This window comes from Lepidochelys olivacea (genome assembly GCF_965140295.1).
Source record: "Lepidochelys olivacea isolate rLepOli2 genome assembly, chromosome: 10".
Lineage (NCBI taxonomy): Eukaryota > Metazoa > Chordata > Testudines > Cheloniidae > Lepidochelys > Lepidochelys olivacea.
The window spans coordinates 72471299-72492297 of record NC_140420.1 but is presented as its reverse complement, the minus strand read 5'-3'; the positions used below and the strand labels follow the sequence as shown (position 1 = coordinate 72492297).

General features: G+C 42.7%; 1 protein-coding gene across 4 annotated transcripts in view; it reads left to right on the top strand.

Annotated features, from left to right (window-relative positions):
- Positions 1 to 20999, top strand: part of AKAP13 (A-kinase anchoring protein 13) — a 325968-nt gene that overhangs the window by 21626 nt on the left and 283343 nt on the right. For all 4 annotated transcript variants that reach the window (XM_084642499.1, XM_084642498.1, XM_084642496.1 and 1 more), the window contains exon 2: positions 3266 to 3323. The gene's annotated coding sequence lies outside the window, so the exon portion shown is untranslated. The remainder of the gene's footprint in view (positions 1 to 3265; positions 3324 to 20999) is intronic.

The following is a 20999-nucleotide window of genomic DNA, read 5'->3' as shown; positions in this document are numbered from 1 at the left end:
CACGTGCATCGGTAGCAGAGCTCCTGACTCCCATTTATAAATGCTTTTCTAATTACAGAAATTATATTAATTTGAATGTTGCTGTAGGTTTGCATTGCAGTTAATACAGAAATCCTAAAGTCTTTTGTTAATAGCAACTTTAAAGTGTGGGTGTATTTTATCCCCTTTTGGAGAATGAAAATTGACAGTTTGATAGTTTTGTACTACATGCTTTAATAGGTGTCACTATACTGAAATAGTACTCATCACGACGGTTTGAAGGAGCAGATGTGTTAATGGCAAGCTCTGCTATTACACTTGTGCTACTTCATTTGTTAATCTGTCACCTCCCTGCCACAGATCACATGGGAGGGAAGGATGCTGTTGATGCTGGAGGCAGGCAGAGAGTCGGTATGAAGTGATGGGGCCTGTCTACTCTGGGGCCTATTGATATCTTGGGGAAGAGGGACCTCCCTTGAAGACCTCTAAGAGTATGTATACACTACACACTAAGCCTGGGCTCTGACTCATGTTTGAGACTAAGTCCCCTTTCCGTCCACACACGGTCTGATTCAGGTCAGTAAACACTCTGGACCTGAGTCCTAGGACCCTGCTAGGGGCGTGGGTCAGAGCCCGAGTCCTGCTGTGACTTGAATCCAAGCAGAGTCATTTTGTCGTGTGGACACAGGTCAAGCCACAGACCTGAATCAGAAGGTCTGTCTAGTACAGTACGGACATGTTAGCACAGCTGTGAGGCCTGTGTCGGGCAATTGTAAATCCAGGGTTAAATATAGTGTGGCTGCTCAAGTATAGGCTTGGACACACCGAGTCCACGAGCCCGGGTCCCATAGACCTGGGTTCAGTGTGGACATATCCTAAGACTCATTTTGAACTAAATAACCCTGTATAATAAATTGGGCATATTTCACAGGGGGAGTTCAGCTGCCATACCTAGGCAATCACCCTCCACCCCACTAAACAGAGAGAGATACTCTCCTTCTCTGGCACTTACCCTCACCTTCCAGGTGAGGACCTGGGGCTCATCCCCATTAGGGCCTGTTGTAACCTGAGCATTGGTTTATCCCCTCCCATCATTTTCACAGGTGGACATTGTTTGCCTGTCTTCTCTGACACTGTGGCAGCAAAGTTGTCTGAGGAATAACACATCACCTTATGCTTTACAGGAAAAATGCTCCTGTCTGTATAATCCAAAACATGAGGCTATGTCCTGCTGGCTTTGCTCCGTTCACTGTGGTTTGAGGGAATACCTCAAACAAGATTTGTCAGGTTGTTCTGAATGGATAGAGCAGTGGTTGAGGGTTGTAGATCTGGTTTGAGTTCTCGAGTCTTGAGTTTACTTCTTGGGGGTGGACGTTACCTTCATATCTTTCAGCATTAGTCTTAACTTTTGGTGAACAATTTACTTTTCCCCAAATCCCCATTTTGGAAGCCTGTGAAGTGCTTGCATTTGTATCTTGATAATTTTTTAGCTATATTATGATGGCAAACCTCCGTGTTTGTTTGTTTATTACTTTTTTTTAACAGCCTGTTTAAAAGCCACAGATCTGAATTTGGCCGGAGGAGGGAGGTAATTTTTCAGCATCCTTATAGTATTTCCAGATGCTTTTCAGCTTTTTCATGGCCTTCTGAACAGTCAAGTACTATACCAGGCTTGTGGTGGTGGTTTTTGCATAGAGAACAGTCATTTAAAAATATATGGAAATCTGCAGAATAACTGCTTGGAATTGCTGATACCTGACACGGTTTAAGAAACACTGAGAGCAGCGTCCTGCTCCCATTGAAGTCAGTGGCAAAAAGGCTCTGAGCTTGAAAATTATTCATGAACTGACTTCATCTGGAGAAGATTTAGCAGAAAGGGTCTTCCTGTATGGGTTGGTGAGTTGCCCCCTAACCCCCAATTTAATTCTTTTATTTGATTTTTTAATAATGCTCTCAGCACACCTGGTCTCAGAGCATGTGTACATAAATTACCAGCCAAACACATTCAGCTGGCTAATGCAAACTAAAACTAAATCAAATCTAAATCCCAGCTGCAGATAACTAAAATAGCATATTTTTTTCCACTGCTGCTCTAGTTCTGATTGCAATATTGTTGGTTCTCTTATTTGCTAAGAAGAAAATAAATAGATTCTTATCTCTGAGTTTTGGCGCAGCTGTAACCAGCCAGTGTAACTTCCCTTTGCCCTCTCCTGAATAATTCTAAGTACTTTATCTGCTGTATCCCAAAGTCTTCCATGGTTTAACAACCTCTCTAAGAGCAGCTATAAAAGGGGCTTTCACTAACGAACAGGAAGCAGAATGAATAGCAGGAACTTCTGATAATGCACTGTCTGTCTGAGAGGAAGATCAGCCTAACTAAGCTGTACCAGAGTAGTGAATGATGGTCCTTCAACTAGGGCCAGCCGTGCAAATTTTAATACTGGGAACAAAGAATTCTCCCTCTTCAACTAACTATTAAACACCCATGTCAATTTAGTGGCCCGATACAGTCAATCTCATCTAATTTACTTTCTTTTTCTGTTCATAGTGGATCCTAACAAGCCTCAGACGGTTTTTCTATCTATATCTACCTATCTGTCTGCACACACACACCATATCCATTTTGGAAGAGCTAATACAGCCACCAGTGCTGCCTTCCTAATGCCTGCTACAGCTCCACTGCATTTTTGAATGCTAAAAACTTACATGGTTACATGCATGTGATATGTTCCGCAGACTGCAAGGTTCCACATATTGAACAGAATGTTGGGCCTTCCTATGTCTCTGTTGGAATTTCAGTCTGGGAGTGTCTGGATATTTGTAATGACCGACCGTTTCAATTCCCTCCTCCCCACCCCCTTCCAGGCTGGGCGGCTGTCTGCTTACTCCTTTCTCCACTCTTGAGCACGGCTGGCTCGTAAAAGAAAGAAGCCAATGATTAAATAAAGTCTGAACATGTCAGTGACACAGCTTAGCTACATGCTTTGGGCCTGGTTCTCTAGCTAGCTAGCTTCCCCATGCTTGCTTTACGCCAGGGAAATTCCATTGACTTCTGTGGGCTTGCACTGGTATGAAACTTGTGTAATGCAATGGAAGATCAGATCCTTTATTTCTGACATGCTGGCTTTCTGAATAGTGTCCTTTCCACTACTTAGTCTGCTTGAAACGTATGATAATGGAGTGATTTATTTTTTTTTAAGCTGTTGACTTTTTTGTTTTGTCACTTCTGGGTATGTGAAATTAAAATGGTTCATTCATTTGTGGCACTTTTTTTTCTCTCTTTCAGGTCTCCCTTGGATTTTAATATCAGAAAATGGTGTGTCTCTGATGAGAACTTTGCTTAGGTAAGTGAAACAAGATTATTTTTTGTCTTTACAGGTTCAAGTTCCATGTTTTACTTTTATGGTATGTTTTATTGTAACTGTAAGCTGCCAGCTGGCTGCCCATGTGAGCTGTGGCTAAATAAGTCTCGAGATATGTATTAAACATAAGTAGGATAATGCTTGTAGGATGGTTTAGGGTAGTGATCTTTTAATTTCTCACTTTTCTGGAAAATGTTGTTTATATAATCAACTAAAAAGGATCCAGTTGTAAAATAGCCAGTTTTATATCTTTCAGCTAGCCACAATAGCTATTTACAAAGGGATCATTGATTGGAGATACACCAGACTTCTGAAGGGGAAGGGGTAATGAGATGGGACGGGGACCTGATTTTCATTGTGAAAACTCAGCCCTAATTTGCCAAGATTTGCATATTTGGGCCACTTTTTCAGGTGAACCACTTTTCTTCTCCAGGAAGGAATGTTTGGTGCTGAGAACAAATTATCTGAAACTTGACAAGTTTGAATTGTTTTGATCCAAAATTGAGCAAAGCTCAGCAATTTAGCTTTGAATCTTTGGATTCATTCAAACAAAAAAAAAAAAAAATTCCAGTGTATCCTCTGACAACGCAAACTGCTGTATTTCACATCATATCTCTGTTGAACAATGAAGACGCTGTCCCTGTTCTTGTGTTTTATGGGTGCTCATGATTGATTTCAATCAGAATTCAGAGTTACAGCTGTCTAGTTTTTCTAATTTTGTTGGCAAATTCTGTTTTCCTGCTATTAAGTGACAAAGGCTTATTGTCATGAGCCAAACATGGGGGTCCACTACTGCAGTGCCCACTGTATAGGCAGGAGGGCTTCCAGTACACAGCTCTGCCAATGCACCTCAGGACTGACCTGCAACACATTGTACTTTTCTGCGCTTTATGCTGAAGAGAGGGTCAGGCTGCCAAACATGCAGGGTACCTTGTTGCCCCAGGGGCACAGGTCTCACACAGGATGCAAGAGGGGCTGGTTTCAAATCTTAGACAAGCTCTTGCAGAGATTGGAAAAAATTGTATAAGTTCTGCATATTCATGTCTTTAGGTGCTCAGATACTGCAGTGGTGAGTGCTACATAGATAGACCCATGGCTTTTCTTTTTTCATTTAAAGTGGCTGAGAGGTTTTTCTCTCACCATCCTTGCTTCTGCTGCCACCTCTCTAAGGACTTCTTTGTGTTCCCCATGGGTTTGCAGAGCCTATTCCTCCGAGGCCCCTCTGACTCTTGAGGCCCCGGACTTGAGGAAAGTCAGGTGGATCCAAGTGTAGAACAAACCACTACTGTGCTCCGGTCTGCTCTCCCCCCCGACCCCCCCACTCTATTTTCCTCTGCAGAGAATAGCGCCTGTGGAGTGGGCCTAGCGACTCCTCACATATTAAGTCTTAACAATCAAACCAGACAAGGCTCTAGGCAAGGTCATGGGGTTTCCTGACTTTCTGCAAAGAGGTCCCTCTTAACTCATTTTCCCTGTCCACCTTTCTGTTTCCAAAGCGCTGGCTCAAATTGTTCCATGCACAGTGTGGCTCTCATCTTACCCAGAAACCTGCATACAGGCTAGAAGATTGCATCAAGGAATTGTGGTTCTCTCATCCCAAAGTGGACTCAGTAGCAGCCTCCTTCTATACTCTGATTTCTCTCAGGAGGACCTGATAGACCACAGGGCAGAAGAGTTCTCTATGAACCTCCTGTGGGCTTGGTGGTGGTTGGATACATTAGCATCCTCTGCATCTCACTTATCTAGAACAGCTGTCTTGACAGAGCCCTGTAAATGGAAGTTTCCAAAACCAGTCCACAGGAGTCTCTCCACATACCTCCCGGCTATGAACAGCTTGAATGAATGACAGGGCACAGGACTCAATTAGGCTATGTGCTGGTATTCTGGATCCTTTGTTCTAGCTTGTTGAGTTCCCTTAGTTCATTGTGCGCGTGGGAGGTGCCAGGTGCAGGGAATGTCATTAAAATACTGACCCCTAGTACTTTAGATGATCCAGGCAGCTTTGGAAATATCCTTAACTCTATTTTCCAGGAGATGTGGGAGGAAAGACATCCCTCCCCCTTCCAGAGGTTCGCTTGTGCAAAAGCCAGTCTGCTTCTTTTCTGTAATCTTCCTCCCTTAGGAGCAAGCCCAGCTTCTCCATCCGGTCAAGTGCAGCCCTAAATAGTAGGAATATAGAAGAAAACAAGTTCCAGCCTCAGCTCTTATGGCTGACAAACTCCAAGCCCAAGCTTTACCCTTAGACAGAATAAGAGAGGATACAATCAGCTCCGACTATTTCCTTCCTAGGAGGGAAGATTCCTGTTTCATACAGTGCGTGCTAGTGCAGTGTATCACCCTGTGGTTGTTCCAAATTGGGATGTCAAACAACAAAATGCTAGTGTGGACGCAGCTAGAGAGAAGAGTGACACCTACGGAGCCATTGCAACCCATCTGCATTGCACTACTTGGTTTTCCTTTGTGGTCTCTCATCTAAGTTATTGACCTGTCCTGGCTCTGCTTAGTTCCTGAGCTCTGACTAGGCTGTATTGACATTTGAGTGGGTCCAGAGGGGAAAAAACTCCATGCAAATTAATAAAGGAAGATCGCATAAAGTGCCCAGGCAGCCATTCTAAATGTAGTGGGGAAGCAGAGCCTTGTACCTACGTGTATATATAGCAAGTCAAATCTATGAATATACGCAGGCCTAGTTAATAAATAACCCAGACGCTGGTAGTTAAGAGGGAAAGACATAATTAAATCTGTCATCTGCTGTGCTTTTAAGTTAGATCCAGAGCGGTAATGCTTTACACTAGAAAGGTAAACACTGTCGTTATTCAACAATGGAACACACACAAGGCTGACATTGTTTTTTCCTTCTTTGATTTAATAATTATTTGTAACAGGTTTAATGGGCTATTAGATGTAGATGGTCTCTGTTTTGTACAGTGGAGCCCTGATAAAGCCCTACCCTTTATGAAGGGCCATTACTCCTTTCTTTTAATTCACATTTGTCATGGTGCTTTGCTGAAGGTCCTTGTTTTAAATTTGTTGTGGTTGTAGTATGTTTAGCTCCTGCTCCCAGGGTACGGTTTAGCCCCAGACTATTCAAGCATGTTTCTGCTCATCAGATTACCCATGTTAAACTCTCTATGGAATGGAAGAGGATTTTCCTTCTATGTACCTTCTACTCTATTGTATATTTTCTGGCTCCTAAACTAAAATTTTTCAGTCTGCTTTATACAGATGCTCTGGGCTAACTCCCAGCTTTAAGGTGTAGACTGAAGGATGAGGATGGAAGTTCTTCTCTTGTTGCATTGTACTTTGAGTCTGCAGCAGGTTCTTCATGGGTTTATGGGTACCTCTAGGGCACACCTCCTGTCTCCAAAACCCACAGAGCTGGTTGCCCACTTATTTAGAGCTTTCTTGGACTCTAGAGGTTGTTTTTCAGGTGTCTCAAGACTCCTATTTAGTGTAGCTTAGCTTGGAAATTTCTCTGGAGAAGTAGACAATTCTCTTTCATGCTATACCATACCCTGTCAAATAATATATGGAGTTCCTAGGGTAACACTATGTGTTGTGCACCCTGGCAGAATAGGATCCATACGTACCATTCGTGGAGCTGCAGCATTGTGACTGGTTCTGTATTAGGAGTCCTGTTTTTTGCCATTATATTTGTAGCCTCAGGTTGATTCCAGGATGTCCTTACTTGAGACTTCATCTCTGTTCCCTTTGGAAAGGTCTGAGTCTGGCAAGCTTAAATGCTCGTTGTAAAATCTTTGGGTTATACATATTTGCAGGGGTCATTTTTGGGTTATCACTTAATGTAATAAAACATTTAGAAATGGGAGTGATAACTCTTGTTAATGGGCCTTGCTGCCATGGCGATAGGCACTACAGAAACTAATATGTACATTTTAGAGTGTGTGTGTTAGGGGAAACTGGAGTGCTCCTTCCTGTTGAGTTTCCTTCTAACTCTTGCAGCTCTAGCTCTTCCGTGGGAGTTCTCATCAGAAGCATTGAAGGGGCCACCAATGAAATGTCTGCTCTGGCTCGGCAGCTGATTCCCAAAGGAGGCAGTGGAAGAATTCCCTCCATTCTTCCTCATTTGTATTTTCTTTAGAAGACCAATAGCTCATTACTGTGCTTTGTCTTTAGCTGTCTGTGCATCTCCTCAGCTAAGTCCATGGAATTAACTACTCTAATGCTCTATCTACCGCTATTTTAAAGGCATTCACTTGAAATCTTCCTGGCCATGCACCTATGCTGTGGACAGGAATAAATGATTTCTAGACCTTCTCCTTACTACCCTCTCCTCCTAATTCCAAAGGTTTTAGAAAAGCCCTACTGGTTACTCAAAGAAAAACTAAAATTGAAGGGGGGAGTCTCTCCTTACCACAGATCCAACAGAGACTGGATGTGTCTTGGAAAAGACATAGTAGAAAATTACATGTTTGCCCTTAATGCAGGGTAGGATGCATGTTGGCCAAAGGGTCTATTGTTTTATGGTTAACATGTTGTTGTGTTGTTGCAGCCAGTGATCTTTTTATTTTGCTGAGGCAGATGGAGGGTTTCCAAGTCCCATAAGCATAACCCTGGGAAAGCTTAGTTGGTTTTAGGTTTGACCACTTGGGCAAGTGAGGTTACCCTGTGACAGAGATGCATCCCTGAATATGGAGACAGTCTTGGCCCAAAGCACAGCAAGTGATGTGAGGCCTGAGAAAGGACAATTGTAAACTCCTCGGGGAAGGTTCTGTATGTGCATTCGGAGAAGGAGACTCTTGTGGCACGTGTGAACTGCTGTGCTCTTTTGTTGTTGTTGTGGCTTATTTTGTTGTTTTATGTGGTAGAGGAGAGTCCTTTTTTGCAAATACGTGCAGTAAGTGTTCCAGATAGAGTTATGGTGGATTAAAATATCTATTTAAATGTAATATCGCTCATGTGATGAATGTAAAAAGTCTAGCAAGAATTGCTTCATTCTAACATTGAACATAATCCTAATTTATTACTTAATAAAATTCATCCCTGGAACTACCAGCTCTCTCTGCTTGGCTGGAGAGCTTCCGTGTAGCACCTTCTCAGGCCCCCATTTCTGTCTTCTTGGTACTGATTTAAAGAAACAATGCATACGTAATCAGTGGAGGTTGGTATTCTATTTTTTATTTTATTGTTTTTGGCCATAATAGCAATCCCAAATAGTTGCTGTGCCATTCTCCAAATACCTGCTCTAGATGCAAGCCTTTGTGTTCATGTCTCAGCCACAGATGACCGTTGCCCACTTGTGATGGGTCATAATAAGATGAAGTGGACAGAAATGTGTTTCCTTTTAGTTACTCATGTAGTACTTTACTCGTTTTCCCCTCTGCTTTGACTTGGAAGATTGCTGAGATGCTTCCTTTGTCTGACCCACTTGGCATCAGAGTGAAGAAGATCATCTTTCTTCAGCATCGAAGTTTATCGGTATCAAAGGTCTTCAGCTCATCAGTAAATTCTTAGTTTTGCAGCTGATCACCCACAGAGCTGCTGTTTTTAATATCCTTTTTCTCTCCTTCTCAATATCTGGTGTGTTGTACTGTGCACAAAAACCTGAGGCAAGTACTGTTGTACTGCCTGTGTATTGGGAGGGTAGGCAGCAGCACAAGTGTTGATAAAGCTACTGAAAATGGCAGGCCAATAGTATTTCACTTACAGTTTCCAAATTTTAGCTCTTTATCATTGTGCTTCCAGAGTCTAGTGCAATTATTGTTACTATTATTTGTAGTGTGGCAGCTCTTGGGAGCTCCAGTGATGGATCAGGACCCTATTGTGCAAGGCTCTGTACAAACACAGAACAAAGACAGTTCTCTCCCCCGCCCCCCCCAAGAACTGACAGTCTAAGTATAAGACAAGAGACAACAGGTGGAAACAGATGATTACAGAAACAGATGGAGGACCACAAGGAAAATTGCTTTGCAGTGTAACTTCCCTGTCTAGGTTTCATACCCACATGTGTTCAGGAGAGAAGGCGGTGGGGCGTGTACAGCAGTGGGACTGAAACGAAAAGTTACTCATTTCAAAGTATGATATTGACTTTATTTCCCTCCTGAGTCTCATGTCAGTGACTGATAATGTGAACATTCGTTCTTTTTTTTCTTTTTTATATGGTTTAAAAACACAACATTATTTTTTAAATAAATCAAACCTTAATCAGCTAGAGTGGGTTCATATACTGTGATGGCAAATGGTTGGCTCTCACCTGTCTTTGGAGATGCCTTTTTGCAAAAAAGAAATCGACTTTTTGACTCTTCAGCGATGTTGATGTTTATGTGTGTATCACACGCTATAATAAAGCTTCACTGAGCAGCTGCCTATAGTGGAATAGCTCTATTTTTAATGAAATCTGTCTATATGAATGCTTAATAAATACCATATGTAGCTGCCTTAACTTTAGCATCTTCTCTATCTCTAAAATCAAACAGAACCTGGGCTTTTTCTTCTGTCCTCCTTTGCAAATCCCTCACCGTTTTGATTTCTGTCACACAGGTTTTGTTTTTTTTTTTTCAAAAGTTGTGCCGTCTGCAGTTACTAAACCATTCACCTATTTATGTTTGTGAGTATAAATGAGTTATAAGAGAACACAGAGCCATAGGCACTGTAACTGAATGTTTGCTTTATTCAGATAGAACCCTGTTAATCAGGAAAGCCTTGACTAGTGGGATGACCTGCACAAATAACATGAGAAAGAGGATTCAGGCTCCAGCCTGTTTTCCCCTCCCCCAAACACATCTCTCTTATTTCAGCATCTCACACTGCACAATGTAATAGCTGTTCAGTCATCTTACTGTTTCCCTGAATAAAACAAAATGACTTCACATCTGAGGTTTCTTTGAGTGTAGTTATATTAAAAAGGACCAGCTATGACTAGATTTCGCCTCTGCAGTGTTTTTTTCACACCCCTCAAGAACTAAGTTTTAGCACTGAAAGTGGCAATGTAGACACAGCCTCACTGTTTGTCCTTACTCTAGCTATTTCCCATTGCCAACGTTTTGAGTGTGAGAGAATCTTGAATACTGAGCCCAGTCCGCAAGTGACTTATTCCGTGATTTCAGAGGTTCTGCATGCTAAGTTCTGTGTACTTCATCTGCAGGTCTGTGACGAGTCCCTCTGGCCCCAAGAAACAAGGGGTAAAAGCTTATTGCAAAACGAAGGCTTTATAGAATTCTGTGCATATTCCTATAGGATACATGGAGTTCTAGGTATGTCCCAATAGATGTATTCATACTAAATTAAACTAGTCAGGTAAGGTTTTATTTCAGCTGCCCCTGCAGCAGTCAGGTGCAACGATTCCTTTTGCCATAAATCCATGTCAAAGCCCTTGAAGCTAATTTTGCGCTCATCCCCTTTTTAGAAAGCTCTAGAAATAAAATATAGCTATATACATTACACACACCACTGGATAAATTGGGTATGTTTAATATGGATATAAAACAATGATATACAATATGCCTTTCATAAAACAAGAGGGGGTTCCCTGTCTAGGGGATAAGGTAGACCTGCTGTGCATGAGTTGCACTTCCATTTCTTACAAAAGTTCTGAATTGGTTGAGTGCCATCTCATTTTTGCCTTTCTCTGTTTCTTACTCTGTTTAGAGCAGGGTGTGTGCCACAAGTGTGTGGTGTTGGTAAGCACTAGTGGGGGGCACAGGTTACAGTTAAAAACGATAGGGTCAACAATAGGGCTAGATAGGGTCAACAAATAGACTGAGAGAGGACCTTTTAAATCGGTGCAAGTTGAGGATGCTTGGCACTTCACAGGTTCCATCCCTGAATCGTCTTTGCCATCGTATCTGCTCTTGAAAGAAAGTGCTCCATATTGAAACCTTAAAACTAGATTGCATAAAGCCCTGGAAAACATACTGTAGGGAGCCCTGTATTGGCAAAGATAGCTGGATTAGATTAATTAATAATAGGTCTCTTCTTTAGCTGACTTTGATACCCTCACATTATCAAGAAATCGCTCTGCCACGTAGGGAAAAACAAGATGTTCTCTAGCATGTATATAATTTTCCTTTGGATTTGTGGGTTAGGCAGTATTGCCACATTGGGTACACGTCGTAAAAAATAAACTGAATGTTTGCATGGCACATCAACATGTTCTTTGCATATGAATTACCTTCATTACTTATCAGTGTGAGATTGTTCAAGAGCAACTACGGAGAAAGGGATGAGGAGTGTGCTGATGAGACTGTTAAAGTGGTAAGTGGAAGTGAAAGAGACAAAGCGGTATCTGCTTTAAATGAGTTCACCTTGGGCAAATTACTTAACTGCTCTATGCCTCAGTTAACCAACTGACAAAAAGATATTTTATGTAGATCGTAGAGTGATGCAATCTTTAGTTAAAGTTGCACAAGGAATTTCATTCTAATTTGTTTTCAGTTGGTTGCAAGTATGTCAAGGATGAATTTAGGCACTTACAAATTTGGGGCTGAATTTAGCATGTTTGTTCATAGCCTAGAGGTGACTGTTTTTGGAAAGTTTGAAGAATTAACAGTTGAGCTGTTAAAGAATGATGAGTAGTGGAAGAATAATTTTGCCATTTTAGAAAAAAAAGTTCTTTACTATCAGCAAGTGGTGATAGAGACTTGAAATGTAATAGGAAGATAGTCCCCAGACTGCTGATATACACCTCATTGTTCCTTTGAAAATCTGTTTGATTTATAAGGATTTTTAAAAAGTACTCTTCATATACATGCTGTTTCTACATCATAGGATGAATTAATGATCTCTTGGTGTTCCATTGACACTGTACAGGCGTGTTTAACATATAGGTAAGCTTGATAGATGTTTGCCTTATTCCATACAATACGTAAAGGTGAATTTTGAAGTGGGAAGTTAAGCACGGGGGCCGGGACTATTCTGCTAGTGCCTAGCAAATAGTTGTGCATGATATGGAATTTTTGTTTTTTATTTATTTTAAAAATACTAAGAAATTCCTTTTTAAAACCTACTTTAAAAGGATATTAAGGTTACGAGGTGTAGCCTTCAAGTCTGGAACTGCCAGAAATAAAGTCACTCACGCAAACTTATTGTTGATACCTCTGTGTGTATAAACAGTGATGCATTATTTAATTACATAACTGTATACTACTTTTTATGTAGGATCTCTGCCTTCATCAGCATACAGTTGGGAGGGTGAATAAGACAGGACTCATGGAAACTGCTTCACTCATACTGAAATTGGTTTGTGTGCTTTTTGTAAGACCTAGGGCCACACATCAGACAATTAGTTTACAACTAAATATTGAACAGCAATCTAATTCACTGAGCTTGATGCAGCCTGGCTACTGGATGAGGCTGGGGCTCTTCTGGGATGAGGAAAGGGGAAATATGTGATCATGTAATCAGACTGTACCAAAATATATACACCCCTAATTTGTTTTATTGAGCAACTTAAATGAAAAGTGACATAGAAGTGTAAAGTATGTTACTTGCACATACATCTTTTCTCTCTCGCTTGCAAACTCTCACCACCTGAAATTCACTGTTCAACCGCTTTGCTCCATCATGCACAGTCTACCTTACCCCAGTCCTCTTCCCACCTACTCAGTTACCACTCCATTTGTTCACCATTCTCCTTCTGTAACAGTTGTCTGTTATTTTTCTTTCCATTCCAAGGTAATCAGTCCTCTTTTCTCTTCCCTTGCAAATTCAGTATTTGTCTTCCCTGCCCTACCAGTGCTTGTTCTCTTCAGCAGCAGCTCTTTAAGGCATGTAATGGCCTCTTCAATCCCTCTAACCCAGTTGGGCCTCCCCACAGAATCAGTGACCATCTTAGCCCTGCTCCCACCCATGGAGAATTGCAGTGGTCTCCATATTCCAGTCAGGCCTCAAGTCATCTCCTGGTGGCAGGCACCTCCCCTCTTCACTTGCAGGGTTGCTTCCTCAGGCCCTGCAGAAAGGCTGGGAGTTCTGCTTTACCTCGTTCCTATTTTAGAGATGGGGCTGCTGGAAATTTTGAGCCTTCCCTGGAGTGGGATAGGTGCTGGGTCTGTCCTGTTCCACTCCCTAACCCTGGGGAAGGGGGCTCACTGGAGTTGGATAGGAGGAGGCAGCAGCGTTTGGAGCTGGCTGTGGGAGGATGCTTCAAGGCAGGCGTGTTCTGGGCCTCACCTTGTCTGGGGGTAAGGTGAGAGTGTGCGTTGCACAGGTAAAGGAATCCAGGGAGGGGAGGGTTCAGCAGGAGCTGGTCAATTGCTTGAGGCAGATTGCGTGGTGCTCCCTCTACAGGCCCAGTAATGTAACAATTGCTTTTCAGGGCCTGGCTGGTGCAGCTTAGTCCGCGCTCAGTTTGTTAGAAGGGTTCCCCTCCCATCATCATCAGTGCTAGACGATTTAAATTAAACATCAGTAATCTGCAGAAGTCGATCAGAGTGGTTGCACTTATATGCGGACATTTTCTAGTTGCTCTGGGCAAGCTGATGAGTAGGATTTTAAAAGGCTGTAGTCTATTTTACCTACACTTAAAAAATAACTACACTGGGCATTCTCCTGAGAGAGCTGGTGATATCAAATCTTTTACTCTGGTTAAAGCTGGCTAGCTCAAAACCTTCTGCTCAAACCAAATTGAAACCTCCTGGTGCCGGTGTCTGGTGCCAGTGATACCGTCTCTGGTTTGTGACGAAGATGTTCATCTGAATCATCCTTTGAAAATGAAAAGGATCATATAACTTGGTCTCTCTTTTCCCCTGCTCGGCGGAGCCCTTCATTCTGGCCTGAGTCAAGTGAGGAATTTGATCAGACCTGCTAGCGTCACACTCTTTGAACTAAATGAAATGGAATAGAGCTGGGTTACAGAGCTCGGGGGTTTTCTTCTCAAGCTGCCAGAGTTTGGTGTATCAATGAAAATATGCATGAATAGTCTCCGACAGGTTCCTATATACTCCAGTTCAGTTTGCCTGTATCACAGAGTGACAAAAAGGAATCTAGCTACATAGTAATTCTTTCAGCCCAGCTAGCAGTCCATGGGTGGTGGTGAGGCACTTATGAGTTGTGATATATTGCCAGCTATTTATTCTCGTATGTCTCATTCCTGGATATTTATGCTGTAAGGTACATTCAGAGCTGAACTTTATCTTGGGCTAGATGCTTGTTCCATTTACTAAGAAAAAAATACTGTTGATTAATGCTGGAACACTTTCATGAATTTCAGTGTGTGAAAATAAAATAATGAGGAATAAGAACATAAGAATGTTCAAGTGTCAGTTGGGTTGGCTCTCTAACTGATGTGGGGGTGATGGGTTTTGTTCCCCTCACGAGGGGCGGAGGGGGCAGAGTTGGTAGCACAATTACAGTAGCACTAGTTCGGATATTGTTAAATGCCCTTATGCTGTGATTATACGGGGGTTCATGTTAATTCCAGCTCAGTGTCCCCAAGATGTTTGGGGTCTACTCATAAAATGAACATTTTTTTACCAGAGGATCTGGGGTTGAGTTTCTGACCCTGATGAGAAGTGTTGGAGAATTGTTGGGTCAGATTCTGAGCTGAGTGCCCAGAAGGGGCCCAGTGAGCTTCTATCCTTTTCAGAGTTCTCGAGGGGCAGTAGGTTTCATGAACTCCTTCCTCAGCAGCTAGGATTATGTTTTTAGATGCTTTCTGTGCTTACTCTTGGCGCTCGCTTGCAGGTATTGTCTTTTGCCAGTTTTCTTTACAGTGGAATGCCAGTTGTCTCTCTTTTTATTTTTTAAATTCTTTTTTTCCCCTTTGGTATGTGAAGAATATCACTTGACAAACTAAAAACAAATTTGGTGCCTTCCTGCTTTGAGTGGGATCTTACAGACAGCTATATCAGCTTCAGGAGGAGGTTACGTGATATCTCCCTGTGCTACCGCCACCTCCCCCCTTCCATGATGTTGCCTGCTTCAGTTCACTGTTGCTGGCGGTAGCTGAATCTTTGCCATTTATGCCTGTTTAAGAAGTTAATCTTTCTAAAAGCAATTGAGCTCCTTGGCATAGCATGGTAGCCTTGGCTACGGGTGTGTAAAACAGCATTCCAAAAGCCAAATGTGGAGTGATAAAGAAAAATGTGTGCTGCTGTTTGCAGGATCCTGGGATATGTTTTGTGACTTGGTAACAATTTTTGTTTAATCGCTAGATCAGAGACCTACAGAAGAGCTCTGGGAAGCTCAAAAGCGCTTGTTCCTTCCCCCAACAGAAGTTGGTCCAATAAAAGATATTACCTTACCTACCGTGTCTCTCTAGCTCCGTGATGACATTCAGGTATTTTTGTACTAAAATAAATTGCTTGAGTCATTTCAGTGGGTGACTCAGTAAAACCATGGCCCCATTCTTTACACGCAGACTGTCCTTGCCCTAATTAACAAACCAGTTAATTAAAAGTCATGTTAAACAAAACACACAGTGCTTAAAAGAAAGAGGAGAATTAGTGTAACGTTAACTTTACTAGTGCATACTTGAAAAGCATCTACGCATTAGATCCCTCTTCTTAGGTCTGTGTCCTGGGCAGGTGGAAGTGGGTCCTAGATATGATAACCTTATAATTGAGTGCATAAAGGTAAAGGGGACACATTAGCATATTCTAGGACCCACTCTGACATGTTCTTTGGCATTGAGTCCTTCTCTGTTATTTAAAGGCTTTAACACTTTGTGCACTTTTCAAGGGCTAATTTAACCTCTTGGGGCTGAGTTAATCCATGGTGTAATCCCACTGAAGTTACTTCAGGGATGAATTTGGCCCTTGATCCCATTGCCATAGTAATAGTACTGAATTAAACCCTTTGCAGGCTGGTGGTTCCAGAGTTCCTCTACAGAAGTGCTGCTGTGTTTTACATAAACAATCATTAGTTCATCTCACTCATATTCCCCCTTGCCCCACCAATAAAACCCATCCTAAATGCCAGCGAAAGGGTTAATAGGAACAGTTGCATTCCTAAAATGGACCTTATCTTGGGAGACTGCCAGTGTCTGTCTGCTCCTCTCCCATATGCAATACAATACTTGGACTACTTGAAGAATTTTGATATGTCCAGCATGACACTGTTTTGCATCTGTGCCTTGCAGTTTAAGTGGGGCTTGTTGCCAGGTGAAGAGTCCTCTTCTTTTCACACAAGCATGGAAATGAGTCCTGTCACTATCAGGAATTACTTGAGCATACAGATGCGTGTTCTTTAGCATTACCTAGGCTTCAGCAGATTTGCAGTGATGGCTCCTAAGGACAGCAGTACAGAAATGAGTGTTCTTGCATGGAAGCTTTTGGCCTTTATGATTAATGTTTTGAGCTACTGTGGCAATTATGGCTTGCAGGAGGTATGACCTATGTGTTCTTGAATAAAAACATACAGTGAAGGAACTTGCCCAGGCAGGAAGTTGGTCTTATTGCATAAGGCCCATCTGCCTATAGCCCAGGGCTTGGAAGAAAGACATTCAGGCTAGAGTTGGTGCTAAGAAATGATAATGTAATCTGCGTTTTTGTATGTGTGCGCGCTAGAGTTAGGCCAATAAGAGTTTTCAGTGTGGGTGACGTGATTTTAGTAGTGAGGGAAATAGCTTTTGTGTAGCTATAGAACAAGAGAGGCACCACTGGGTGCTACTGTAAAGCAAACAGTAAATGATAATGGTGAGGAGGTGGAATATACTTGTAATGCCTGCACTGGGACTGCACGTGATGTGATTCATCTTGCCTTTCACCAAAAAAATCCAAACCAACCAAAAAGAAAATGGTCTCAGTTCACCAGCGCAGCAAGCTGCCATCTGTAAGATCCAACATTAGCCCTAACTCCGCCCGCCTGAGTTGCAGTTATGGGTGGTGTGGGATGGGCAAAAGAGTTTAACCAAATAAAGATCTAGGGTAAGTCTCACTGAAAGTCAATGGGATGTAGGTTCCCAAGTCACATAGGTACTTTTGAAAATGTTACTCCTAATTTGAAACTTCGCCTTTTGTTCATACTGAACCAAAGCTCAGTTTGCAGGACCAGATGAGTTGTTAATGCTTTTTCCTGCCACCCCTGTAAGCTGCCAGGGTCCCAGTTTGCTGCTGTGGTATATCCTTTCCTAGGCTTCCTGCTAGCACGCTCGAGGGCATCCCTGAATAGGTGGGCATTTCCTGGGATATGACTCAGTTTCTCTGATGGATTTATTTACTGCACAAAACCTGTGTGTTTTTTTTTCTGTAATATTTTAGTATGTAACGTTCTTGCTGTTTTTTTAAAAATTGAAGGCTCTAATCTAGATGTTTATTGCATCCAGTGAAATGTGGTGTGCAGTACCATACATGTTCTTAAAGGCCCCTCCCAAAGCAAATGGTTCACATTTTCCACCCATTTCCCTCAAAATTATTCCTATATACTTGAGTATGGAAAGTGCTAAGGAATTCTCATCAAAGTTACATGAGAATTTTCTCTCTCCTTTAGGAGGGAGCCTTTCCCCCATCCCTCCCCCCCCCCCCCCACTGCCTTTTAGCTGTAAGACTTCTACCAGAGCATGGTGTACCTAGAACAAAGGCACAGGCTTGCTGCAGCAGTTAATAATCCCCATGGTGAAGTGGAACTATTTCTCTTCCCTTAGCCAACAAGGTGATCAAAGCATTATGCTAGTTTTATAGATGAGGAGATGGCTTGTGAGAGTTACCTGTTGCTGGCACCTTTGAGAAACATTAAAACAAAGCAGTCAGTTTCTCAGCTTCCTTACTTCAGGGGAAAGGGCATAAAGGAGTCTTTCTCAAGGTGGGTTAGAAATTAACACAGCAGCTGGATTCAGTTTGGAGTGTGCTCTTTGCAGGTGCCAGGTTATTCTGGCTCTACCGACCTACATCCTCTGTATCCCCACAAAACAACATCACTGGAAAGGCTCAGCACTGTGGACTTGGTTGGGATCTCTGGTCCTATACATAATAGAACTAGCACAGTTTGCATAGGTCTCCCTTCTCCTTCTCTCCTCTCACCCCAATTGAGGTTGTCCAGAGTGTACCCTGTAGAATTCTGCTGCGTGACAAAGGGCCACCCCCACATCTTCCTAACAAGAGTGGCCTGCAGAATATATAGGTCCCAGCATGCAACGTTGCCTCTAGATCCGAGTGGAGATTAATTATGGGCTGCTGTGGTCTGCTCCATTATATGCATATTTGGTGTAGCTCTCAGGCCTCTTGCCTATGTGCTTCTTGGATGGACACAGTCTGGACACCGCTGCTGTTAACTGAACAAGTGGTTTTTATCAAACCGTTTCAGAAAGGCTTCTGTTTGGGTATGCGTCCTCCCTCCTCCGTCCGTAACTTTGTGCGGAGGCACATCAGGACTATGCAATAAAGAAACACATGCTTACAATCAAAAAAAGAATGAATTTGCATTCTTCTCTAGTGCTTTTATGTGGGCCCATTGTCTCATGATTCTGAGGCCGCAACAGAGGCACCCAAGCCAAAAATGTATCTGCATTTTTCCATGTCACATGCTGCCCTGCTGGGGCCGTTAATAGCAACTGTTGGAAAAAGAGATGAGAATAATGCAACCTATCTTACCACCAGGGTGGATTTGATTTAAATCAAATTGATGTAAATCGTGATTTAAATCATTAGTCAGGAAGACTCAATTTAAACATGGATTTCTACATAGAAGTGCATTCTTGTTGGTTGTTATAACCTTAATACATATTCTTCACAACTCAGAGATAGATGTGGGCTTCATTTTTAGAAGCTACACACTATACATTTTTAAAGTGATTTATTTTGAAAACTTTTCAGATTAGTTTTACAGCTATATTAAAAAAAACGATATTAGCTGATATCAAGTGGAGTGCCCCAGGGGTTGGTCCTGGTCCTGGTTTTGTTCAGTATCATTATTAATGATCTGCATGATGGGATGAATTGCACCCTCAGCAAGTTCGCAGATAACACTAAGCTGGGGGGAGAGGTAGATACGCTGGAGGGTAGGGATAGGGTCCAGAGTGACCTAGACAAATTGGAGGATTGGGCCAAAAGAAATCCGATGAGGTTCAACAAGGACAAGTGCAGAGTCCTGCACTTAGAACGAAAGAATCCCATGCACCTCTACAGGCTGAGGACTGACTGGCTAAGCAGCAGTTCTGCAGAAAAGGACCTGGATATTACAGTGGATGAGAAGCTGGGTATGAGTTAGCAGTGTGCCCTTGTTGCCAAGAAGGCCAATGGCATATTGGGCTGTATTAGTAGGAGCACTGCCAGCAGGTAGAGTGAAGTGATTATTCCCCTCTATTCGATGCTGGTGAGGTCACACCTGGAGTATTGTGTCCAGTTTTGGTTCCCCCCACTACAGAAGGGATGTGGACAAATTGGAGAGAGTCCAGCAGAGGGCAACGAAAATAACTTGCGAGGAGAGGCTGAGGGAACTGGGGTTATTTAGTCTGCAGAAGAGAAGAGTGAGGGAGGGATTTGATAGCAGCCTTCAGCTACCTGAAGGGGGGTTCCAAAGAGGATGGAGCTAGGCTGTTCTCAGTGGTGGCAGATGACAGAACAAGAAGCAATGGTTTCAAGTTGCAGTGGGGGAGGTCTAGGTTGGACATGAGGAAACACTGTTTCACTAGGAGGGTGGTGAAGCACTGGAATGGGTTACTTAGGGGAGGTGATGGAATCTCCATCCTTGGAGGTTTTTAAGGCTGAGCTGGATAAAGCCCTGGCTGTGATGATTTAATTGGTGTCAGTCCTGCTTTGAGCAGGGGATTGGACTAGATGACCTCCTGAAGTCTCTTCCAACCCTAATATTCTATGATTCTGTGAATAACTGGTTATTTCATTTACCAAAGGTAACTGAAGCAGATATTTATGAAGTCACTGAGAGGTGAACTATCTCCAATTCAACAGGTTAATCATTAATATTTGGAGGATTTTCTTGCCATGCTGTATTAGGAGGAGAACATCATAGAATCATAGAATATCAGGGTTGGAAGGGACCTCAGGAGGTCATCTAGTCCAACCCCCTGCTCAAAAGCAGGACCCATCCCCAATTAAATCATCCCAGCCAGGGCTTTGTCAAACCTGACCTTAAAAACTTCTAAGGAAGGAGATTCCACCACCTCCCTAGGCAACGCATTCCAGTGTTTCACCACCCTCCTAGTGAAAAAGTTTTTCCTAATATCCAACCTAAACCTCTCCCACTGCAACTTGAGACCATTACTCCTTGTCCTGTCCTCTTCCACCACTGAGAATAGTCTGGAACCACCTCTCAGGTAGTTGAAAGCAGCTATCAAATCCCCCCTCATTCTTCTCTTCCGCAGACTAAACAATCCCAGTTCCCTCAGCCTCTCCTCATAAGTCATGTGTTCCAGACCCCTAATCATTTTTGTTGCCCTTCACTGGACTCTTTCCAATTTATCCACATCCTTCTTGTAGTGTGGGGCCCGAAACTGGACACAGTACTCCAGATGAGGCCTCACCAATGTCGAATAGAGGGGGACGATCACGTCCCTCGATCTGCTCGCTATGCCCCTACTTATACATCCCAAAATGCCATTGGCCTTCTTGGCAACAAGGGCACACTGCTGACTCATATCCAGCTTCTCGTCCACTGTCACCCCTAGGTCCTTTTCCGCAGAACTGCTGCCTAGCCATTCGGTCCCTAGTCTGTAGCTGTGCATTGGGTTCTTCTGTCCTAAGTGCAGGACCCTGCACTTATCCTTATTGAACCTCATCAGATTTCTTTTGGCCCAATCCTCCAATT